General features: G+C 37.7%; 1 long non-coding RNA gene across 1 annotated transcript; it reads left to right on the top strand.

Annotated features, from left to right (window-relative positions):
- The first annotated feature begins 413 nt into the window (after window positions 1-413).
- Window positions 414-19415, top strand: LOC129735281 (uncharacterized). The gene is made up of 3 exons (XR_008730706.1): window positions 414-516; window positions 3203-3366; window positions 19286-19415. It is a non-coding gene; the product is annotated as an uncharacterized LOC129735281 (long non-coding RNA).
- Window positions 19416-22831: the final 3416 nt, after the last annotated feature.

Genomic DNA, 22831 nt, shown 5'->3' with positions numbered 1-22831 from the left:
TGTCAGAAATAGTAAGTATTGAATATCTTTTCCTTTTCTCAACTGACTCACTGTCACAGTGCTTTTCTCTGCCTTGTGGCAGGATTGTTTTTCTGTTAGCAACTTATTTTTTAACACACCATTCTGACACCTTGACAGTTCATGTGCTAAATCAATCTTTACAATTACTGGCAGGCAGTTATTAGATGTATTGCACTTAATTAACTTTGCACCTAATTACAAGCAGTGCTGGCCGATTACAAAGGGCATAAATATATTAGTGCCCTAGCTGTCACATCATGAAAATGGCTGTTTGAACAAGTCAAGCAAAAGCAATTACCACATTGTGTGCATGGTGGATTGTAGCAGAGTGCAGAAAGAGGAATGAACTGTTTTACTGTTTGTAGGAATTTAATTTTGCACTTTGCATTTCAGGTGACCCAGATGAGCAAAAAGTAGGATAGAAGATTTCCTTTCATCTGTAGAAACACTTCAGGAGTGCTTCGTGTGTTATGAAGGGAAAACAAAAGTTGCATGGTAAGAGCTGACTTAGGTTTTGTTAGATATCCACCCTGTGTATCTGGAAATGATAAAATAAAAGGATTCCAGCATTAAGGAAGAAAAGCAGTCTAACATGAGATATATTCTACAGTTCATAAGCAAAACTTGTGGTTCAGAATGACACTGCAACTGTTACTTACACAGTAGTTGCCAAAATGAGAAAGAAAGCAGAATTCAGTCTCATCTGTAGAGGGATATGTTGTAAAGAACAAATGTTAGCACTCAGCTGGTGTTCTGTGGAAATCTGTCTTGTGTTAGCACAGGAAGAAAACATCTCTGCTGGAAAAGTAAGCAAGACATTCAGAGCAATTTTTAAAATTTCCTAAGTGGCTTTGTGAACAGTCTATATAAGAGAGATGTTTCCTTTTGTACCAAGTATCTGATCTAAGTACCACATGCTCTTTTTTGCATAGGGAAATATAACATGTTACAGGTGGTTTAACTAATTGTTGTTGTGCATATAGCCATAGAGGGATCATGTCTTCATTTTAAAAGCATCCTGGCTAAGGAGAAAAACTGAAAACTTAAATATAGTAAATTTTTTTCATTCCTTAAAGATTTCCTTTTTCTGCTTAGCAGCAGAATTAGCCCCTGAATTACCAATGTTTTACAACAAAACTAAATAAAATGTTTGTTTTCCTTTTCAACAAAATTTAGTCCCACACTTAATTATTCACTGATGCATAGACAAAGCAACTTAAGCCCACTCATAGGAATTTCATGGTCAACAGACTGTACTGTTTGCTTTGTACAAGGTATGTAATGCTTTGTACGGAACAGTACCAAGGTCACACAGACCAGTTTCACATATATTCGCCAAAAAAGGTCACTAGAACTTGACTTTGCTTGAGGCAAATGGAAAGAAACAGAGGGAGTCACAATGTGGTGCTAAATTAGTTGCTGTAGGGCTTGTATGCTGTTATTATTTACAAGCTCTGAATAAAGAGAACTGTGAGGATGTATGTAAACCTTTCCCAGCCCAGAACAGCCATTCATTGTTATTCACTTCTAAATAGGCTGCCTGTGTTGTTTCTGATAACTCATGGAAGAAGTAGGTGGCCTCTAACAGAAGTTTTGTATGCCTTTACAATTGTGCTTGCATGAAAAAGTCATTTGACTCCTTTGTGTGCAACAGCATAAAGAAGAAAGTGGGGCAATAATGTGTTTTCAAATACAATCACTGCTGAAAACGTTGCTCAATGTGTTAAGAAGACCTTGGGTGACCAGTGATTTTTACCCTGTATAAAATTAGAGACATTGCTGTAGAAAATTAAACCTGTGCAGGAAAGTGTCCTGATGGAATGATCTGGGGGAGGCAAGCACTGTCATTGAAGTAGCCTGTGCAAGAGGACTTTGGCTCTTTAGCCAATCCTTACTGGAAGAGTCAGCCCAAGAGAGATGTTAAATCAGTCAAGGGTTCATGTAAAGCTCTGTGATTTGAGTTTTCCAGGGCAAAATATATGCTACTAAGCTTTTCACTGATGAGAAACTGCAGGGTGCAAGGTATTACACGAAATAATGGGAACTTGGCTCTTCCAGCACACAAAGTTATGTTCAACACAAAGTGTGTTAAAATGTTACTTTCCTAATTGAATGCATGGGAAGCAACAAATAATCCATGAATAATGTTTGAAAAATAAAAGCAAGTCTAAAGCTTCATGCATTTGAGTAAAATCAAATAAAACAGCAATAAGAAGTTATTCTAGCAGAATATCTGCATCTTATGTGCTTGGGGTTTTTTTCTGATATGGATGGTCATAGAATCATTTAGGTTGGAGAAGACCCTTAAGATCATAGACTCCAACTGTAAACCTAACACTAAACCACATCCCTAAGCACCACGTCTACATGTCTTTTAAATAGCTCCAGGGAAGGTGACCTGTCCTTGCTACATGGTTGCTGCTTTGATGCAATTGCTTTTAGTTAAAATATTCAACCTGAATAGTCAGTTTGTATTTATGTATGTGTATATCTATGTGGATATATATGTGCTTTCTGTGGTATCATAAACCCATAGTGGGGGAAATGGGGATATATGCAAAAATACACGTCACCATTTCTCAATTATGAAACAGGTTATCACAACTTCTTATGCAGCATCCCTGTCTGGAATGGGATGGCCAGGGTTCCTGCACATGCAGGGCCAAGAGACTGCTAGCTGGCTAGTGTGCGAGAATGGGGGCCACTGCTTCTCGGCTGCTTCCTTCTGGGCAGGCTGCGGGCTTTGGTGAGAGGCATTGCTCAGCGGGGCCAGGAGCCACGGCCCTGTGGGATGCAGGAATCTGACTTCTCAGGGCTTTCAGGGACTCAGCAAGAGCTTGAAGTCCTGCTTCTGAGAGGACGGATGCTTCAGTCATGCAGCACGCAGGTGGTATCTGGTGCTTATACAAGGCAGGGACTCGCAGTCCCAATGAAGTGGTCTCCCCACTTGAAGCATAGCCTCTGTATTAAGCACTGATCATGTGACAACAACGGTTGCCCTATATTATTCCGAGAGTAGTGGAGAAAAGGCTGGGAAGTCAACTATGACAGCTATTTTGCCCACTTGCATAATATTTCAGTAGCCACTGTGGAGTCCTCAGCTTTTCTATATTTATCATATTTGTACTAATGGATCATTGAATGAAAACTGAGCTGGTTATTTGTTCGTTTTATTCCATAGATGAGAAGCTTCTCAGTCATGACTTCTGAAAACTAATAACCTTAGTGTGCTCCTAAGACACAGCCTTCTAAGATTGAAGGACATAATCTTAACTGTTTTTTACCTTTTTTTGGAAACATCTAAGGAAAAACTAGAAACTGCGATGATATATGAAAACCTGACAGGTATGTAAAAACCCTCTGTTAGATTTTCCATCCAAATCTGCTTTGTTCATGGAACTGCATACTTTATAGTCTGACTTTTACACTCTGTTGTAATGACTCTTTCCATCTGAGTGCATCATACTATAGGAAGCTAATTGACTTTGACTTCTCTGCTTCTGTTCTCAGTGGGATAATGCCAGTTGTAATTCTTTTATCGATTGTTTAGAGCAATTAGCAGAAAAAAAATTTCTCCAAAGAACAGATAATTTGGTTTTGTTGCTCTCTACCATTAAAGCTAAACAATTTGTTATCTGAAAAAAAAAATTAATAGGAAACACATTCCATCTATTTATTAGCTGAAGAGAGACAGGTTACCTCATCATTAATGTCATCGGTAATTAGCGCTCTTGTGCTGCCACCATCTGCACCAGTGGCTGGCAATCTGTCAGCGGCTTCAAATGCCAGGGCTGATTGTGTTTATCTGTGCCAAACAATGGGCAGACCGTATGTGATCCTGAAATTTGTAAACAGTAGTTGGCTAATGTAATTTAACTGGGCAGTTTTGTTGTATGTGTGACTGCTACCCTGGGAAGGACATGAGGCTTCAAACCTCCAGGGCAATTCCCAGTCATTGGGTCACCAGCACCTGGCTCAGAATGCCATTCTCAATTAATCAGATTTCTGATGGTCACAACTGGTTTTTGTTTCCATTTGGGACGAGGTCTGGAACGGCGCTGCAGTTGGAGTGACAGTACCTGTGCTCACATTCCATCAGCATCACTACCCTCCACGATAACCAGCAAATAAACCCCAACAAGTCTCACAGAGGCCTCATTAATTGGATAGGCTTCCTAGTTGTTTTATAGTAGGTAACTTCTGGTTCTATTCCAGATTGAAAAGAATGGGCTTTATTTTACACCATGTGAAGTTTCTTCAAATTAAAAAAAAGGAAAAAAAAAAAAAGCCAGGGAAAAAGGAAGTAGTTCTATAATATTTAGACACTAATCTTAGTATTACTGGGTTTTACTAGTCAGTTTTACTGACTTTTTGTTATTCTTGATCTCAAAAAATGTATCAGATTTAGGTCTATTTTTTTGGTTTTGAGGAGAAAAAGATCTGAAAATTCTGACTGCCTAATAAGATAGCTTCCTAGGGTTAAAGAGTCTTGAGATCCTACATGCAGGGATTTGAAAGCTTATGTAAGAATACATTTGTAGTGGTGGAGAGCTGTCTGCCATGCTTAAATTAGCATCATTGTTACTATAAGGTAAATGATTATACATGGAAGTGGTTAGTGAGTTACTTGTTTTGTAATTTTTCATCGGTACTCTCCTGTTCTATGCATTCAGTCAAGAGTAATATATACAAGTACAGGTGGAAGTTAAATGCTTTCTTTGGTACATGGGTTTGAAGCTTGCATTATTGTATTACTTCAGATATCATATCATGGAATATTACGATTAGTGAATATCTGTTAATAGTGTTTATTGCTAATACATGGACATTTTCTTCTCCGGTGCTACTGGAGCAGAAAACTGTTAAAAATGGAAAGTCCCACTGGCATTGTACAAAAATCCGTTTAATAATTGTATGGTAGCATACAATTTCCAAGGGACTGCTAGATGTTTGCATTAGATGCATGGAGCCCAAGTACATTCAGGGAGTAATCTCTTTTTCTCATGTGAGAACGTGGAGCTGCCATTGAAAACTCTGCATCTTGGTCAAAGGTGAGAGGAATCATGAATTTTGGAGTCCATTGTAATGCATTTCTAAAGATCTGGTGTTAGTAAGAGGTGCTGTTGGATTAGTTAGTCTCTTAAAAATGGATAATAGATCATTAGAGTCAATAGCAAATTTGGGAAGAGTATGAAGCATACTAAGAAAACTGTAATGTCTCAATATATTAAGTCTCTCTTGCAGAAAAGGTCTGTTTATTATATATAGATACATAATATGGAAGGTGAATAATATTGGGAAGCAGATATTGTAGTGAACAAGAAAGTAGTAGTATTTTATGACTTAATATTCTGAAATGTTTATTTACAAAAGGTAGTTTGCACTTGTGGACTAATTCAAAACAACTTGAATTGAAATGCTTATTTGGTTTTCAACAGTTCTTAGGCCCAGGCCATCTTTTCCAATGTTTATTGGGTAAATTTACTGCATGAAAATTTTCACAGAATTTGCTGCATTCAGATACCATAAGAAATCATCTGTCCTGAGGAGTGTACACTAAAGGTGGAATAAACATGGCATGCAAAAACAGTTGTTTAATATCCATTAGGAATATGGTTTAGAAGACTCTTTTGTTATTCCATTTACTTTTGTGTAATTTCAGTAATTTGTCTATGTGGTGTGACAATTTGCATATTACAGATTATAATTTTAAAGATCGCTATCTGTTTATCCTGAGATAATGGTGGATCAATACAGAAAAAAATGTCATTGTAGCTTTGGGATTAGAGGAGGAAAAAGAAGTTTCAGAAGAAGTGGAGAGGTGTTTTAGACTTTAATTGTAATGCCTCCACCACTTTTCTACATGTAAAGTGGAAAAACATTACAGATACTAAAATTAAATATGATGCCAATACTGTAAATCCAGTGTAAGGATTTATTGTATCACTGAGCTCTTTAAAATGTTAACATTCCTTGGCTTCGTTTAGAAGCATTAAGTAATTCCAGGTGAGTCACCTCAGACAACAAAGCCCACTGTTGGTAGACATCCATTACACAGAGAATGACTTAACAATTCTCCAGGGGCATGTGTAGATGTGAGAATGTTTTGTTATGGTGTGGTGACTAGCATTCCTTTATTTCTCATTAGTTTATACTGAACTCTAGTATATAAAAATTAATTTCTGTGAACTCCTTCATTCAGTTAATGTACACACATCTTTTAATGAACATTATAGACTAAAATATTAAATTACAACCTTTCTGCCCCCCAGGTGGACTGTCAGACGTGGTGGTATGAATTAATATGTAATGCTGCAAAAGTAACGAATTCCATTTAGCCAAGAGAACTGAAAGCAGCTCTCAGAGGCAAGGCTGGAGCCTTCTGCAATAGATGGGAAGACTTACATTGACTTCATTAATTGCTGAAGTAAGGGTGGGGATGGAAAACAAAGATCTGTGGGGAGCGATTAGAGAGGCAGGTTATACCTACCCATTAGCAATGAAAGTTCTTCTTGGAGATAAGTGAGCATTCAGACACAGGATGCCTAAATAACTATTCTAAGGCATTTCTAGGTGGCTTTTTGCGTGTCAGTGTGATTTAGCTGTTTCCAGATATAAAATGCATCCATTGTTTTTACTTGAGGAGAGGAAAGCTTAGTGTTGTCATCATCATCCCTAAGCCATGGGAGTCACAGTCAGCATCCTGTCTGGCCTGCGAGGGCCATGTCAGAATCGTGCTACCTGGCAGAAGTAAAGATGATGGGAAATGAACACGCCCTTTAGACCTTACTCTCTGCTGTCCTTTTTATTTTACTTGCACTGTAATGCCACTACTATAGAAAGATCAGGAAGCAAGGGAATTTAAATTAAAGAAAGCAAGATTTTTTTTTTAAAAAATAAAACCAACAATAAACCAGAAGGAATGAAGACTGAAAATGGGAAATATAGAAGTCAGCTCTAATCCCAGAATTGATGTGATTTCTGTTTGCAGACTAGCATTCATTATGCTGAAGTTAACCACCTCTGATCTTAGGTCTTTTTATTAATTGGTCACGTGGCAGCTGAGAAAAGGCCAACATTTTGTTTTAGCCAAAATGCATTCACAAGATAAAACAGAGTTCACTTTTTAAAAAAAATTCTTGTAAAGCAAAATATTATGCTTCTGATATTGCAGCTTATCCTTTTCAATCAGGCTGAATTTTTGTATATTATTTTCAAAACAACTGTTGAGTTAGGATAGAAGAAACTAAGGAACCCATGATACCATTTTTCATTTAGAAAAGTATGATTTAATAATAGAAGATTTTTAGAAATTGTTTCTTGACTGGAAATAATATACATACAGACAATAGATAAATAATTGCAGGCAAATATCGATTAAGAAAGGTTATCTTAAATGTGATTTATTTTATTTGTGTCTATGATTATCACTGGTCCAATGTAATTACATACTTGTCAATTTAAAGCTCTGGAAAGATGGATTAAATGTCACTGTAAACTGCAGGGTTTTAAAAAGGTAATTAACATATATTTCTTGACTGGTTTTAGGCTTTTTTGTTTGTTTGTTTGTTTTTGTCTGATGATACATCGAAAGCTTAAAGCAATCAGAACTGACGCAAAATACCCATTTAATTTTACTAAGGCTTGAATCAAACTGTAGGAGCAGGAATGTCTTAGGAACCTTGCAATTGGCAGTCTTAAGTAGATGCCATGGCAAAGTAAAATTTAATAACAAAAATACTATTGCTTCTGACATATGAGCGAAGTCTTGTAAAATAACTTCACTGAGTGCTCCTAGTAGCTATGAGAGCTTCATTATAGGCAGATAAAATCTGAGATCTAACTTAATATCTACATTAACAGAGGCTAAAGAGAGACAGGATGGCTGCTTGCATGAGTGAATGACCAGCAGAGTAGGAATTTGGGATTTTTTACAAATTATCTCTCTTTGTGACAATCTAGTTAGATTTTTGCAAGAAGGGTATTTTACTAGCTACACTTAAATTTCTGATCATGCACTATTAGGCCTCAATGTAATGATCTGCTACTGAATTTCACTTCCACAGTACAGTAGGTATGTGTATATGTGAGTGTGTACTAATAAATTTCCTGATGATCAGTCAGAATTTGCCAATGATGGAAGAAAGTTTTCAAACCTTTCTCATTCTTTTTATAGAGGGACAACTTCATGCAGCCTTTGGCATGCTTCACTGCTCTAAGAAACATAGCACTTCTGAATTTTCAGGTTATTATTTTGAATTTCAGCACCATCCTCCTTTGTCCTATGGATGTTGTGCAGTACAACTAGAGCCAAGAGGAATAAAGCTGTAATTTTGTTGAAGTATTGCAGTGATGTGAACGTACTTCTCAAGAGTCTCATCCTTGGTAACATATTATTTGAATTTTGCTTTAGAGAACGTAGCAGGATAGGCAATATCCTGTCTTTGTGAGTGTGAATGCATGAGCACATGCTTAGAATCATCACACCAACGGATGTTAAAAGGAATATCTGTAGGCAGCAGGTTTACTTGCCAGGTTGCAAGGTATCAGAGCATTTGGGAATCATTTTAGTTGACAGGCTGTTCTGACTAATTCTGGATGTGTTCCCTCACCGTTATAGATATGTGACTAAGAATACAGCATGATCTATGAATGGAGAGCTCTTGACAAAATAATTAGGCAATATTCATAGTGGTGAACACCAGCTTCACACTTTTCAGCCTATTTTTTTTTCCGCCCAGCTTCCCCCACACCTTTCACAGCTTTTCTTCATTCTGTGCTGTTGTTGGATACATCTTCTTCAGATTTATTGTATCAACAGTCAAGTTTTGAGATTATTTTGGGGCATGCTGGCGCCGGCATTTTCAATCTGTAAAGCTGTCCGGAACACTTCGACATAACCCTTTTCTGGCAGTGCTGTGATCAGTGCATCAGTGGTGGGTATCAGATCTGAGCTAATGCAGGTCAGATTTCATGGTGCCTGCTGATATTTATGGGGATGGAAAAAATAAAACAGATTTGCCTAGAATGTTGTAACCCATTTCCAATGCAAGTGAAGGGGTTATGAATCTGAATCCCTCATCTGTCATAACGGCTGGAGGTAGAGCATAGCTGGGACAAAGCCAACCCCATGCATCAGAACTAAGCTGTGAACTAAGGAAAAGTAGTAAGGTTTAGTAAGCCTAGAGGTTTAGTAAGGATGATCATTGATAGAAATCCACTGAAGTGAGTAGAAGTGTATTTACCTACTGATGCAATCCCACTGCAAGCCTTTTCACCTCCTTTGACCACAGAGTGTGAAGCTTCACTCTGTTTCTACCCTTCATATAGTGAAACATGTCACATTGAAGAGCAAGCACAATTTATACCCCATACCAAAGAAGAAAACATCTAGAAAAAATGTGCTACAACTTCTTTCAACCTCTTTCCTTTAAATGTTTAGATCGTGACAAAACATTTGATTTTGGGTACAGATCACTCTTTAGCAAATGTAGCCACACCTAAAGTATGCTGCTTTGGTATGAGTCAGAGCTGTGTCCTAGAGCCAGAATAAACTTGCCTTCAGGTCCTGTGGACCTGACTTGACAACCATCAGGCACTCACTTTATTGACATCTGTGGTAGGATAGAGAACTGCTTTTTGGTTTTGCTGACTGTTACCTCAAATAGTTAAAATTTAGAACATCATAATCACTCCTCAGTGATAAAAGGACACTTTATTTTGGCTCATATCCTTTGAGATGGAATGAGTTTTGAACATAAACTTGTAATGTACAGTTTCAGAAGAGCAGGTCTTGGAAGATTTCACAAAATTCTTTGCACAAATATGCATGCTTACTTTTGAGTGTTAGACTGAAAAGTCAATATGGATTATTTTCAATTATGAGTCTAAGTTCTGAGAATGTTTTTTTTTTTACAGGGTTAGTCTGACATAGGAAAAGAGGAAAACTTTTCTAATCTAGATGCATAGATCGCATATGCAAACAGGAATGGAAATTGCCTACAGAGCCTTCATGCTTCAAGTACATTGTGTGGTTACTTTTATATTCAGCCATGAACACATTTTGTGGTAGTATTGCACTCCTTTTGTTTTACAGTATCAAATGAAGACTGAGACATTAAAAGCAGAGTGTAAGAGAAATGAAAAAATGACAGTAAAAGCAGCTGATGAAAACCTTATTAAAAGCTATGCATGTCAGGCTGTGTTCCTTCTGTAACATGTATGTTTGTAATAACAGCTCTGAATCCTGTAGGGACCTATAAGTAATGAAGAAAACTGGTCAAGCAAAAAAAGTTATTGGAAACTTGAGTGCTATTGAGTCCCATAATATGCAAACTGTACATCTGCATAAAATAAACCTGTGCCCTGCTGATAGCTTTTATATTGTTCCCCTTGTATAAATCAATTTGTTTGCAGGGTTCAGTTTACTCTGGTAAATGTTTTATGGTGAGAATTATGTCCCCAATTTCCATAAGCAGTCAACATTCATTGTTGTTTTAATATCAATAACAAGGCAAAATGTAAAACTGAACAGGAGAGACAGTGTCTCCAATGAGAAGGTTGCCCTCTTACCTAGAATGGAAAGCTTCTGGTGTTAATATATCTCTCCCAGTTGAGGAACAGAATCAAGTCAAAGGACACCACCATGAAGAGTCAGGCTGTCCAAAAGACAAAAAAGAAGGGGGGGGAAAAAGAATGACAAACTATAGTGAAGGGAAATTACTTATTTGCCTAGAAAGACAGAAACTAAAGAGACAATAATGAAGTGTGAAAAATGAAGTTGGAGCAAAACTTGCACAAAAGGTGTAATGTACCATAGTACCAAAAATTATGTGTTTGAAACTCTCAGAGAATGTGAATGTTGAATAAAAGGAATATCCTTGTGCTCAGCAAAGTTTTGAGATGGGACAGGCGTGTCTTACCAGGAAAGCCTTAGGTTCTTCCTTGGTTTCTGTATTGGTTCTACTCTGTCAGAAAAAGGTTGTTAATCTGAGGGAGCTGTCTTGAGTAAACCTGATGGTAGCAAGCTGGTGGAAATTACGAAGCTAGAGAACTGAAAGAAAGCGACAGTTCAGTATTTCCTTGCTTGTGGGAATGTGGAATCATAGAAGGCAGGACAGAAGGGGTGATGTGTGATGTTAATAGATTACAAAGATGGTCGTCTGTTGGAGGAAGTAGCGTTCATTCCTCTAGATGGGTTGCTTGGTGTGGTGAATGCAATGCCTGTCAGATGCCTGTAAATGTGGTCTTGAACTGCAGTCCTGGACTTCAGCCATGGACTTTTAGTAAATACTTTTTGAAAACCTAGTGTTACAGGATCTGCCTCCACAGAACTCTGCAATAAATAGACTTTATGGGATGTACTCTGGGGGAAGAAGATGATTTATGTACTCAATCTTTCTTCCTCTGCCCTGTGGAGAAATCTTCAGACCAGCCAGCAGGCTGAGTCAAGGAGGGTGCTCGGCTACTGCTGGAGAGATGATTTTATACTTAAGCACTGGAATTTCTTTTCATTGCTGCCATCATCAATATCAGGTATTTGTTTCTTAACCCATGCAAGGTACTTCTTTAATATGAGAGTTGAGAATTAATACATACATCCCTTTCAAAACGCGAACTAGTTTCACAGAAAATGATACATTAGCAAATCAGAACAAATTTTAATTCAGTATTAACTATAAACTTGATATCAGAGTAACATTCCAATGTAACTGTTAGCTTTCTATGCATCACTACATTTTGAATAGTCTGAGGATATGCACTGAAATTTCAGCTGATCACATAAGAAGTCAGGAAGGGCTGCTCTTGTGTAGGACTCACCTCACGTACTGCTGGCCATCTAAGAACTTCCTGTGGTTACTGGAGTGAGCCAGAACAGCTCCATTCCATTTATCTTATGGTGTCAAAATCCTCTTTGCTTCTTACCATATGAGCTGCAGCTCAAGTCTATACAGCCTGAACGGTTTATAAAAGACAGGTTCGCTGTGATTGCCAGGAAAAAAAACCAGAACTGCTTGTATGAGTTTTTCTTCAGGTTTGCTCAAGTATTGAGTAAAAAACTACAGTCTGTTTGGCTTCAAGATGAGCAGAAGCAACATTTATACAACTGTGCCCTAGTATGTGACAAAAAATGCAGGTATACTATTTATTTTCTGATCTATATAAAGAAAAATATCAAAGAAACAAGTCTATTCTTCAGTGTGACAGGCAAATTCTCAGTGTAATTCCGTTTAAAATTCATGTGTCCTCTGTTTTTAAGTATTAGTCTGACGGACAAATAAATCTTCAAGTTGGTAGATAGCAAAAAGGAGAAAATGTGGCCATATCCCTAAAAACTTTGCAGCTGACTTCCAGAGTACACAGCCTCTTGCATAACTGTGGGTATTACCAGCTGCATCTCCACACTACTGAACTGCTTTATTTTCAGAGGTAGCTGTGGAATGATGTGTAAACTTGATAATCTCCTTGAAAGAAATCTCCCAGAAAACACCAAAGACCATTGAAAGAAGAAACACTCTTAAGTTGCTCCAGCTAAAAGAATATTGGTTTAAATATGCTGTATGCAGGCACTATTACTTGAACACAGGTTTTATTGCACAGCAGAACTGATAGCAATGATACGTCTTCCCTCTAGAATTGTCACTTCTCCAGATACCGATACCTAAGTAGGCACAGTATGTCACATTTTATGGCTAGGAGCATGACCAGGACACTAAGTCAATCTCTTTCAATTTGATGTCTCTCATCAGTGAAATAAATACTGATTTAAGAGCTGCCACAGACTCCACTGCAGACATCACCTGAAGATATGATGTACTAGAGATCATGTTAGGGTGGTGCATCAAAATAATGGGAACTGTTTTTTTTTCAGTAGACGACACAGTGGGCAAGTAGAGTATGCTTCACACAATAGCATTAATTGGTTTGTCCATAAAGGGCAAGAATAAATAAAAGCCATTAAGTTTTATGTGTGTATGATATCAGGGTACACTTCACAATTGTAAACTGTAAAAATTAAGTCTTTTTTCTCTTATTTATTCTACTTGCCTCAGGGTTAATCAGCTGTAGCACCAAACCAGCTCCTTTCAGTCTTGCACAAAAGCCTATAATATATCACAGAGTCAGTATCACAGGTAACTTCTTGTCAATGAGGCAAGAAGTTCAGCTTAAGAAAGTATGACATAGAGGTTTATTTTTTATTCCTTTAACAACTGTATAGTATGCAGAAACACACAAATTGTTGAGTTTAAATGGCTGTTAACATTCTTCTTGAGTACAGATATAATAAGGAAGTAATGCCATAAAAGTTCATAACAAAAAGGTACATTACTTTCTCTTGCTAGGAGGGTTTTAATCTGTTAGCCACAAAGGCACTGGGATGGAAGGCTAGAGAACAGTTTAAATGGATACATCTCCAGGTACAGTCAAAGGAAAAGTGAAATAATGATTTTCAAGATTTTTTTTGGATGAACAGAGCATGCTCAACCTGAACCATGTTCTTACAACCCATGATGCAAATTATTAGGTGAACATATAATTTAATGTTTTCTAGGAGACCAGTTAGAGATGATTGACTGGGCTGATACATAGGTGAGTTGTCCCTGAAACACAATTTCGGAATGAATATGTAAAAATACCTACTTTGCTATTAGCCTGATTTTTGTCTATAGCCCTTATCAAACTCTTCTTTTAAATTTGAGTCAATTTTTAATTAATTTTAATTTATTTTCTCTGTAAGCCATTTCAGTTTATGCTTCCTTTCACCCAGAATGGGAGAGGGCCTGTTATCTGTACCAAGAAAAGAAAGAAATAAAAAGAAACTGAGCGCCAAATTCAGCTGAAATGTAAGCAGCTCCAGTTTCACTGGAGTTAAGAGGGAAACCTGCTTTCCCATTCTTTAGCCGATATAGCTCAGTTAAAGCTCAACGCAAGAGCCTGCGTAGCTAAATGATCGGGCAAAGTTACCCATCCATGGTATGTTGTCTCAAGCCTGAAGACCTGTGACAACCTGTGCCTACTCAATGATTCTTTCCATCCCCCTGTCTACTAATAGTATTTTCATATAGTATTGTTTTGTTCCCATTTCCAGTCCCAAATTCCTGCCTCTCTTCCACTGTCCTGATGTTATAGTTCTGTACCAGTTTATGCTACTTTCTCCCCTGCTCTTACCTTGTACTCCACTTCCCGCAGAAGTTGCTCTGTTGAATCTTGTTTGTTCATCCAGGGAGCAGAGGATGAAGAGCCTGAATTCAGTGCTATCATAGCTGGGATCTGCCAAGGCAGCCTGGGAAAATTAGTGATTGTAAAGTGAAATGTATAGTGGCACAAATGCAAGAACTTTGATGCTCTTTTCACTATGTCTCCGTAATATCTATAGTGTGTGCTGCTTTGACTTAAAATATTTTTGAAAGTTAACAGTTTTTAGTTCCAGAAATCATAACAACTGGCAACAGATATCCAAAAATGGCCTCAAAAGAGTAAATGTACTTTGACATATTTCTTTGTTCTTTTAAAGTAAATGAAACAATTAGTCTAAATAAAGCACTTCATCACTGAAACCTGAAGGAATTTCTTGGCTGCTGACAAATCGTGAATAATAATAAAAGAAGAGAGTAGAGAAAGGAAGGGGGGGTCATGAGAGTAGATAATCTATGGGTGATGAACAAAAGCCAATTTCAAGGACTCTTGAGCTGGGTTCTTCTGCTGAAATGTTAAGTTTCTGTTTCAAAGTGTTGAGTAAGCTCAGAATGTTACAGTGGGTTGTACGAGCTTCTGCAAAGCACTTCATGCACTCATTTTATTTCTGTCTTAACTGATTATTCTTCAGTTTCATGTAAAACACTATCAGTGAAGATCTTTATTTCTATTAGTAGAAAGCATGTTCCCTTGCAAATGTAGCTTGAACCATGTAAGGACAAGCTGAGCTTTCTACTTTTCTGCTTTCTGTTAACGCTTATTTATTTCATTTTGCAGTCATCTTGCCCATCTCCACCACAGTTTTCTGTTTGCTTAGCTTTCTATCCTGTCTGACTGCAGCTGGTTAGGGCACAGGCTCTGTCATTGTTGCTGGAGGTCATGCTCACTTCATCTGCAGTCTTTCACTGAGCAGGGCCTTCATTTCTGAGGGGTATGACCAGGCACTACAATGACGTATGAATCATATATATGTGCATACATGTGTGTATTGGTGCTAGTCAGGATCTATGTGTAATCTCAGTATTATCTGGTGGCACTTACCTCTCTTTTGCCACAGAAGAAAAACAACTGCCTTTAGAACCCTGGTTAAGAAAGTAAAATCTGTATCTTGTAGAAGGTGCTGAAATACAATTAAGTGGCTTTGCATCCAGAGCATTTCATGAAGTAAAGAATGAAGCATAGATACTTATGTGGTCCTTTAACTCTTTCTAATTCCTTTTCTAGAAGTCTATAAATTTTAGGAAAGGTGTTTAATCAGGTACAGTTTCATGAGATGCAGTTATCACAGATGGATTAAAAATTGATCTGAACACAAAAGAGCGAATCTCCTACGTCACTACTGTGCACCTTATGTAAAGGACACAGAATACAATTCTGCATTCTTTCTACACGCTCTAAAACTGTGTCCTTGGTGCTTAAGTCTTCAACATGGGTGCACAGGGAGTCACTGTGGTTTGAAATACAGGAAAGGGGAAAGGGAGTGTACTGCCATTCAGCTGTACTTTTCTTCATCTGTATGAGCTGATTTTAGTTTGCACAGATCAGAAGTCTCAGGACAGCGTCTACACATCACCAGTTTGTATTTTAGGGGGATAGATGTGTGGATGGGTAGAACAATGGAACCATTTGTAGACTCTGTTGCTCTGCCACTGAGCTTGCCCAAATGGTTCAAGCCTACTCACGAAAATAGGTCAGACTATGCCAGAAAGTCCCAGTGTTTCAAAGGTAGAAGTGTGTCATTTTACTGTAAAGGCCCCTTAAGGCTACTTTGTTACCTATTACAAAATTATAGAATACAGTAATGCTGCATTAACTGTCCCTAAGATCTTCTGCACCTATCACCCATCAGATGCTGCAGGCCAAACCCACTGCTTTTGTAACGCCATTGGCTTCAGAAGTTTGCATGAGGGAAGAGTTTGGTCCTTTTTAACTAACTATAATACAGTGTTCTTTGCAACTTCCCAGGTGTATAATTCTTATAGCTTTCTTTCATAGAGTAAAGGAGATTAATTTTAGAAACAGTAGTTTTTACAGATCCCAGGATATTTGCCCTAACCATTATTTTGCTTTGAGTAAGTAGGCTCTCTGGCTAACTTTTACTTGTGGGGAATTATATCACAGATATATTAACAGCTATACCCCAGTTAAAGTGTGTACCACTAGGGATTGTCTTCAAGCCCAATAGCTTGCTATTATTTCCTATCTCAAAATCTGTGCTAAGTAATAAAATAAAAAAAAAAAGAAAAAAGAAGGTTGAGGTCACACTGCAACTGCAGTCTCATTGAGAATTCGGATGGAAACCACAAGCTAATCTATACAAAAATAACACCTAAAAAAGACACCTGAAGAATTTGGACATGGAAGAAAATTTAAAAAGCCCCACAGTCTTGGCAGCTTCATGATATCTTAGAATCACCCTTCCTGGTGGTGGACAAACAGAAGGCTGTTTTGTTGGAACCTAGTCCTGTTCTGGGAAGTCCATAAATCTGTTTTTAATTACATGCATACTACTCAGTCCCATTCCTGTCTTGGCCAGTTAAAGGTGTGCTGTTGCCTTATCTGCTTGAAGGGTGAAGACCTTTTATCCTAATTCCTACAAGGGGCCACAAGGTGTAACGTATTCTTGATTCCTGCCTTGTGGCTTTTACTAGCCAGTTAATCCTGAGGAGGTGTGTGACTGGAAGCTCGTTTCTTTTATGCTTCCCTGGACATCCTCACCAGGTGGCCTGCACAATTATGTAAACTAGGTCGTTCTAGCTTTTAAGACAACTTAACTCGTGAGGACTCAGAAAATCCTTGATGTTTCAAGTAACCAGGTGGTCCCATACTTAATTATGATTGAGCTGATAGGTATTTTGGAGCAAAATGTTAATATTTAACACTAGACTTTTTTTTTAAAGTAGGATCCCCATCAATGAAACTGATTTTAAAATAGTGAGGATATTTCTGCAATTCTTAAAGTTTAAAAAAATTATTTTTGCAATTATTATATGCATTTTTTCTGTGTTCACATTTTTCTCTTCTATAGCCATCTAGCTAATTTTGAAAATTCATTTACCCTGAGCTAAAATGTGAGGGAAACGAAACAGGCAAAAACTGGGGAAAGAAATGGAAATCTGGAAGTGAAAGTTTTCTTTTAAAGTGCTAAAGCAACAAGGTGAAAGACATGGGAATGAGGAAAGAAAACTTGAAATAAAGTGAATCACAAGCAGGAGAAACAGTGTGGAAATTATTAATGAAATTGCTTTTCGGCTTTTCTACCATTTTTTCTCAGCAATCCACAATACCAAATTGTCAGCATAGTTCTAAGATGGAAATTTTAGTGTCCCTTTCACAATTCCATTTCAGGGGTATGGGAGAGACTCTGATTTGTATTAAATTCTTAGAATTACAAATTTGCCTTTTCCCAATACATAGAGAATCAACAATGCACTTTATTGTTTTTTCAGCTTTCTCAGCAGGGAAGGTTGGCCTCTTTGCATTGGAAGACTTCTGTCTGTGGTGTATGCATTTCAGAGCCTTCCCACCTGCCTCTGACAAGCTGGGTGAAATACATCAGCAAGTAACATGTTTTTGCCATAAGAGTAAAATTACATGTAGTCAGGAATAATTGAATAAGTGAATTCACAGTTCAGTTTGAACAAACCTATGACTAATAATAATCCAGTATTAATAGATTATTAACTCAACAGTTATTAACATTTAATGCTAACAGATGAGAATGTTTCACATTTGAACTAGGTACTATTCTGTTCATAATTGTTTGCCTGTATAATATTTTAGCAGTAGAATAAAGAGTAGCATTATGTTGAGCCAGGCTACTGATTGGAAGAACCATGCTGTGTTAAGACAGTCTTATTCAAACCTTCCTGCTCCCACTGGGAACACATTATTGTGTGCAAGGGCCATCCTACTACCTTCTCAGTATAAGCAAAGATAATAAGATCAAATTGCATACACTGCAGGATGCTTTCCATGGATGCTTTTGTAATACTAAAATTTAGAAGCCCTTTAGGCAAATACTTAAAACATACACAGACCTACCCAAAACTGGTTATGGAGTGGAAGCTGTGATGTGTGTAGTAGGCTGTGTGTAAGGTAACTGTAAGCCCATCTGACAAAATTTTACAAACAGCAGCCAAATTCAGCCGGCTTTCCTCTAACACAGTAAACAGTGGCAGCCTCACAAGATCATGGAGTCTGTTCAAAATACCTTTCAAATAGTATTTTGATTCTGATCCTACAGAGACTTAACAACTTGGTTAATTCTGGTTGTCACACATGACCAGAGAAGTCAATTTTAAGCCTGCCTATGTAGCATGAAGAAAATGTTTTAACAATATATATAAATGCTTAATTTCCATATGGTCTGCTCCAATTAAGTCAAATTGCCGTCTTTGCATTAGTTAAAGAGAGGAGCCCAGCTCAGTTGTGCTCAATCAGAGTAATTGCCCTGAAATTAGGATCAGATGTTTTTCATTACATCCTCTAAGGTATACACACCATACCAGGTGTAAGAGATTGGGTTTGAGTCCTACCATGGTTTGGGATACTTTTTTCTTCATCTGTGCTGTTCACACAGCGCTAAATGCTTTGGGCAGTGTTCCTCACAAGAAGAGAGGGAGAGGAATAGTGCATACCAAGAAGGTAAAAAATCTTAATAGTCTGTACAGTATGATCATCAGTCTTTACTTACCTGTTTATAATAATGACAAAATTCTTGGGCTCTTCAGGTAATAATCTGGTTAAAAGCTCTTGGAAAGTGCCTGTTTTTATCAGTATTAATTGCTTCCAGCGGGACTAAGCATTTGTAAAGGTAAGTCTTCGTGTCATCAGGGGCTAATTAGGACAAATGCAAAGGGAAAAGAAGTAAAATGAAAGTTGCTTTTACTATTTTTAATTTTGCTGTGTATTTGTGTTCTGAGCCTAACAGTATGCTTTTCTTGCTTGAAACATTATCTATTAGCTTTATAAACATCGTCTAACTTGGAAGACTTTTTTTCCTTCATCTATCCTTGTATTTATGTAAATGCTACCTATTAATTTTTGGTTTTGATGCTGCTTTCAGTGGGAAGCCATGCTTGTGAAGATTGAGTACACAAACAGTTTATAGTGTCCTATTTGAAGAACACAGCCACTGCCGAACAGCTTGAGGCTGACTTCTTCATAGTGACTTTATCTGGACAAATACAGGAAAACGTAAGGTATGCAGCAGCTAAGGAGGAAGTATATTATTTTTCTCGTTTTTCTGTTAGCTGTCATCATGTTTACAAACTTAGGTGGACTATACTCATTTTTTGGCATTTTTGAAAGATCAGTGGTGGAGGGATGAAAGAATAAGATAGTTTTAGTCTTGTAATATGTTCATATTGTATATAGTATACTAGATGTATAGTATTAGGTATAGCTATAAGTGTTTTATGTTTATATTATATATGTAAAAATAGCATATCTAGGATTAGTAATATATCAATAGTAATATAGCAATACTTTCAAAGAAAATATACCAAGTTAGATTCCTGTGTTTGCTCGGGGCCTTATCTGAAAATTTTATAGTGATATCTCTGCTGGCTTGATGTGGTAATCTGTTATAATGTAACTAACGGTAAAAGGAAATCAATGTAAATGTAAAATAGAAAAGTGGTTTGTTTTCCCCAGCTATCACTGTCACTTCTGAGAATGAGCAGGCAAGTCAACATTTCCAAGGGCGCAGCAGCCCAGACATGAAGTGAGTCCTTTGCCCAGAGGTTTCGCAGCCACCGTAGTTCTTTAGGACAACAGCCTGAGCTGGTCACTTTGTCTTCAGTGATATTACAAAGTGAAATTTTGATGTTGTTTGTGGATATTAAAATTCTTAAAGGCTTATGGGGTCAAGATTAGTAGCCAACTTATTTTCTTTCTGTGTACTATATAGTTTTCTGATATAAGCACTGGAAAATAATGCGTTTTTCAATGGTGTCAGAGTAGAGTACCTCACTGCAGTCACTCTCTAGGGCATTAGAGAATATTTTATGTGTAAAAAGCAGAATGTTGTGATCACGCCTCCTTATTGTGGTTCCCGATTACCTGACTTGCCAATAACATGTAGGATTTTCCTTAATGGAGGTAAGTGTCACTGATCACAGGACCAGCTGACATGGTAAACTGTAAAACTTTGAAGTTTAATTTATGCTTTTTCATGTTTGTTCTAAGAAGAAACCATCTGATCAGGAAAAAAAAAAAAAAAAAAAGGAAGGCAGTAAAGGATATATTTTAAATTTAAGAGAAGAACCAATTTTGTCACATTAAAAGTTTGCAGAAAATTATGTGCTTTGGAAGGCATTTTTGTGACCTTGTTTGTTGCTGTTCATATTGTAATTACTGTTTCCTACTACTGTGTAATATAGTGTCATATGTACACAAGGTAGACTGGCCTCTCTAGTATCTCTTTGTGTGTGAGTGAACTACTGATAACTACTTTCTGAGTATTTCTTTCCTCCAATAACTGCATCTGTTTTTTAATCTTGACCATCCATCTAAGTTTCTTTTGGGACTTTTATGTTGGACTGTGTCAAAAACTTTATGCCATGCAGATTTACATTGTAAGCCTCTCACTCTTCACCAGGCCAGTTGTAAATGAAGGAAAGTAAGCTACGTTAGCATTTGGTTTTGATAAATTTTTGCTTTTCAGCTTACAGTGCTGTAGGTGCCTGTAAATTGATTGTAATAATTTTTCCAGATGTTTTCCCAGATAGTCAGATTAGGTTGTCTGTACTATAATCTCCTGAAATGCCATCCACCACTTCCCTGCCCCCCCCCCCCCTTTTTTTTTTAAAGATAAGTAGGATTTTTGATCTGCTCCAGTTTTCTGGATCTTCACTCTTTCCCATGTCTCTGAGCTAACTCAGACAGATCATACTGCATTCAGAGGGCAGACAAATAATAACAGAACAGATAACAGGTATCTCCTTATCTCCTGATTCCAGATACACATTATGCCACACTGGCCCTGAAATCTATTTGAACAGTACTAATCTTTTTATACTTCCGTCCATGTCATTACTGTAGCTGCATAACCAGAGTTTCTTGAGGAAGCCTAAAGGCCTTGAGAAAGTCCCCTGAAGTTTGAGTTAGCTCCTCAGCTGTGATCAGTGGCTTACTGGCGTTGTCTGACATCATGATTCACAAACCCAAGGCTAGGCAAATATTGTGATCAATTCCCACATTTAAGAAAATGCCTTTCTGCCTCTGGCATGCAGCTACTCTGACCAGTCAGCCCTGTCACCCTCTCCCCAGCTATTTCAGCTCAGAAGGAGAAAGCAGGCCTAATTGCAGGGAGTTGTGCTGTGGCACACAGTGAACAGGGGTCCCAGTAATGGCCAAAGTGGCAGAAATTTGTGCCCCCATGAAGAAAGGACTCCAGACAGGCGGAATGAGGGAGGAGAAGTCTGAGCTCTGACTAAGAATAAAGAAATAGAAAAACACTGCTGTGAAGAACCAGAAAAATAACATGGTTGTTCTGAGAAACCTCAGCAATTATTCTTTTACTGGAATCATTAAACTTTTCTGTAATTAAATGAAAAGCTTGTAATGTTCACATACCCATCTCTGTAGGAATTCCTTGAATATTTTGTTTAGCATGCAGAGGCATAGCTTAAGTTGGCCAATGGTAAGAGACCATCCTTGGTTTATTTTTCACTGGGGACTTCTACACCACACAGACTTTCTGTTTGACCTTTACATTTTCTTCAGAGGACAAGAGGTTGAAGTCTGCAGGGTAACCAGAAATACCCAACATGGCACAGCTGCTCTGGAGAAAGCCTAAACTGCTTTTGAGCACAAGAAGTAGTAAACATCTGGGGATCATTTGAAACTGTAGCTGCTCACTCACTATGGAAGACATGAAAGAAGCAGTTAATGTTTCTTTTCTGGGTAGGGGATTGATCTTTATCACCACTTTCCCTAAACTGTATTAATAACTATCACCAGGGACAGGAGAAGTACGCATATTTAAAAAGGCAGCAGTAGTTGCCCCAGGTCACAGAAGTAAAAGAGGAATTTGAATCTGAGTTCTGCTTGTTTTCTATCCAGAAGCATGAGCCTCTTTTTTTGGAAATAATTTTTGTGTGAAGTTTGACTGCAACTTCTAAGGATACATATAAATAAATCAAGTTAACAACAACAAGAAAGAAAAAAATCTCTCCTGTAAGGCCTCTAAAATAAGTTGTTCTCTACTGTAACAAAAAGAACTGTAAATGTTTCAATTTTATTTTTGTGCCAGGGCTTTTAATTTTTAATTTAAGGTAGAAGTATATGAGAAGGTAGTTCTTGCTTCCTAGAACATTTGGACTAGTATTTTCTGTACAAGGTCCCTGAAGCAGCTTCTGTCTGCAGAGTAAATAGTCTCTATAGCACCCAGAGGACTGTCCTCCAGCCACCCAACATGCATGGCTTGCTTTGTATGGAGACCAAGTAGTGGAGTGGAGGAGAAGGGATGGTCTTCTGCAAACACACCCAGTGAGGTTGCTTGAGTGTGATGATGTGAAATCATCAAGGACGTACTTTCCTGTACGTCCACAAGACCATGTAAAACTGGACTAGGGAGTCCTCACTCATGGCTGTTCTGAGTGATTCT

The sequence above is a fragment of the Falco cherrug genome, chromosome 1 (genome assembly GCF_023634085.1).
Source record: "Falco cherrug isolate bFalChe1 chromosome 1, bFalChe1.pri, whole genome shotgun sequence".
Classification (NCBI taxonomy): Eukaryota; Metazoa; Chordata; class Aves; order Falconiformes; family Falconidae; genus Falco; species Falco cherrug.
The sequence above is the reverse complement of the archived record's forward strand: the minus strand, read 5'-3'. Positions and strand labels throughout refer to the sequence as shown.